The 3,469-nt window shown below is 47.0% G+C and overlaps 1 pseudogene; it reads left to right on the plus strand.

Moving 5' to 3' along the window:
• The first annotated feature begins 1,112 nt into the window (after positions 1–1,112).
• Positions 1,113–1,872, plus strand: LOC118626520 (annotated as a pseudogene).
• Positions 1,873–3,469: the final 1,597 nt, after the last annotated feature.

Raw genomic sequence — 3,469 nt, forward strand, 5'->3', positions numbered from 1 at the left:
ACTGCGATCCTTGCTGAGCCATTTGTTGGAAAACCTGGAAGTTCCTCTTGGGCGGTGAGAGAGCGCCTCAGAGAAACTTTTCTATTCTCCTGCCAAGTAAGTATGCTTAATTTTATAAGGATCATTTTTGCTGCCATGTCAAGACAAGCCAGTAGGGAGGCTCCCTGCATTCTGGCTCCACGCAGGGAGAGGGCAGTCACCATACAGCAATCAGAGTGTGTGTTCCCTTGATCTCTGCTTATGAAATGGCACCCCGCACCCCAGCTCTGGCCTGGGGTAGGAGAGGGTACCTGCCACTGGCCCAGCCTGGAGATGCCTGCCGTATAGATCAGGTGGGGTCTTGGCTTTCTCCACTGGGATCTGCCCAGTCAGTGCCACGTGCCCATCACCTCCCCAATCTCCAACATCGTGTTGCATTCTCTCACTTGGTCTCCACATCTGAAGGGTTGATGGCTTTTAAAGATTCATTTACTGTAGTTTTGGTGGGACTTGGGAGGAAATGAAATTAGGTGTGGTTTCAATCCATCACCTATACTAATATTTAAGATATTTAATTTAAGGTAATTCAGATATCACCATCTCACAAGCACAGGAAGCAGTTCCACCTCTGCCTGAGGAGACGGGGGTGGAGCGGAGAGGGTGCGGCCACCACAGCACATGGGCCCCTTCCGACAAGAACTGTGGCCTGAAGCACAGGTCGAAGATCTCAGCAACCACTGCACTCTGGGCAGGAGGGGTAAGGGGCCAGAAAGGAAGGCATGGCTTGGACTCTGCCTGTCTTCTACCTGTCTCTCTCCTGCCGTCTCAGCTTGTGCTGGCCCCTGCCGCTGGGGGAAATCGCCACAAGTCCCTGGCTGAGAAGCAGGTCGAGAAGGATGGAGAAGTGGGTTTGAAGGACTAAGTGAAGAACACCTAATATGGACAGATTTCTGAAATACGAGATATAACTACTATAATTTAAAAGAAACAAAATTCTTTCTGCATGATTGTATACCATGAGAACCAAAGAGAATAATCTTAAAAACTAATAATATAGTCCAGGAAAATGGTCAGATGTAATCAATATATGAAAAGTAGTAGCACTCTTTTTCGTGGCGCCTCGGAGGCGGTCGGCTGCTTCAGGATGAAGCTGAACATCTCTTTCCCAGCCGCTGGCTGCCAGAAACTCATTGAAGTGGACGATGAACGCAAACTTCGAACCTTTTACGAGAAGCGTGTGGCCACAGAAGTTGCTGCCGACGCCCTGGGTGAAGAATGGAAGGGCTATGTGGTTCGAATCAGTGGTGGGAACGACAAACAAGGTTTCCCCATGAAGCAGGACGTCTTGACCCATGGCCGTGTCCGCCTGCTCCTGAGTAAGGGGCTTTCCTGCTATAGACCGAGGAGGACAGGAGAGAGGAAGCGCCAATCTGTTCGGGGTTGCATTGTGGATGCCAATCTCAGTGTTCTCAATTTGGTCATTGTTAAAAAGGGGAGAAAGATATTCCTGGTCTCACTGATACTACTGTGCCTCGTCGCCTGGGTCCCAAGAGAGCTAGCAGAATCCGAAAACTTTTCAATCTTTCTAAAGAAGATGATGTCCGCCAGTATGTTGTGAGGAAGCCCCTAAACAAAGAAGGTAAGAAACCTAGGACTAAAGCACCCAAGATTCAGCGCCTTGTTACTCCACGTGTCCTGCAACACAAACGTCGGCGTATTGCTCTGAAGAAACAACGTACTAAGAAAAATAAGGAAGAGGCTGCAGAATCTGCTAAACCTTTGGCTGAGAGAATGAAGGAGGCAAAGGAAAAGCGCCAGGAGCAGATCGCCAAGAGACGTAGGCTGTCCTCTCCGGGAGCTTCTACCTCTAAGTCTGAGTCCATTCAAAAATGAGCTTTTCTAAGAGTGACAAATAAACAAGAAATGTCAAATCTCAAAAAAAAGAAAAGTAGTAGCTTCTGGACTACTAATTGTAGTAAGAAAAATGTACCAAGAAAAAGATCCCATTCTCAGTAACAGCCTAGAAATATCTAAGGAGCAGAACCTATATGAGAAACTACCATGTAGAGACAAAAAGAAAACCTGAGCAAAAGTAGAGATCAGCCATATTCCTAAACATGACTTTGCTATAAACACTTAATTTGTTTTTATATTCTCATTATGCTTAGCATTTAGAATGTTATCAGTTCATATTTGTTGAATGTCAAAATGAGTGAATAAATAAACATGCACCAAGATATTTATGTAGGTCTTTTGGTCGTCCTTGACCTCTCTGTCCACTAGGAGGCAGGCTTCAGCCGTGACAGACGGAGCCCCTAGTTAAGTCTCACCAGAGTGTCCACCTGGAACAGATGGGCCACTCTTAGCCAAGATTTTCTGATTTGTGATTAACCTCCTAGACAAATAAACCGTTTTTAAGGAGTATATTTATTTGATTACAGAAGTATTAGGTATCATTGCAAAAAAGAGGTATGGGAGAGGCTCCAAAAAAATGAAATCAACTTCAGTATTTTTCCTCCATGCTAACCACTGTCACCATTTGTATGTATGTCCTTGGGGTACTTTTCAACGTGTCTGTGTGAAAATTGAAAGCGTGTGTTATCTTTTACAGCTGGCTTTTTCTCACGGATGTTTTACATCCCGAAATTGCTCTTAATGTATGGCTTAGCCCCTGGGGATGGGCAGTGGGCTTGGATTGTGTGTGCTGCACCCCAGCTTTGCCATCCACACAGGCTATGACAGGTGGTTGCCTAGGAACCGAAGTTGGTAACCATTAGAGAAACAGGGAAGACATTCTGAAGGCTTCGATCCATGTCCTCCACCTCCTTTTCCAGCCCCCTGGACTGGACTGCCCTCATCTCTTACCTGGACACCTATCTGGTCACATCCCGCAGCCCTCCTCCCCCTGCTTAAACTCCTTACGTGGCATTTGACACTCTGCTGTCAGTGTGAACACTAAGTCCCTGATGTCGTCCTGAGAACTGCATGGTCTGGCCCCGACCACCTCTCCAGCATCATTTCACCTCACTCTCCTGCCCTCCCTGGCCTTCAGCCCTCCCCCTCCCCCTCCCCCCTCCATGTTCCAGCTCTTCCTCCACCTACACACAGTGAAGCACGTGGGCCCAGGGATTTGTTTGCTTGGGTTCAAATCCCACCTATACCGTTTCTCCAGTTATCATCTTTTGATCAAGTTATCATCTTTTTTTGTCCCTCCCTGCATCTGAAAACCAGAAGTCAAAATATTACCTAATCACATGGGGATTACCTGATTTGAACTATGTAATCACTGAAAATAATGCCCAGCACCTAGTAAGTGTTCCTAAAGAGTTAGTTGTGACCATTACTTGTTCTTCTGATCTCAGCTCAAACATCACTTTCTTACGGAAGCCTTCGCTGAACCCTAAGGCCAAGTCAGGGTCCCCCCGGCCCCAGCAGAGCACCCAACGCAGCATATGCCCCTACCATGCATGTACTTCTGCTCCGACCTCCG

Source organism: Molossus molossus, unplaced genomic scaffold (genome assembly GCF_014108415.1).
Source record: "Molossus molossus isolate mMolMol1 unplaced genomic scaffold, mMolMol1.p scaffold_m16_p_12, whole genome shotgun sequence".
NCBI lineage: Eukaryota > Metazoa > Chordata > Mammalia > Chiroptera > Molossidae > Molossus > Molossus molossus.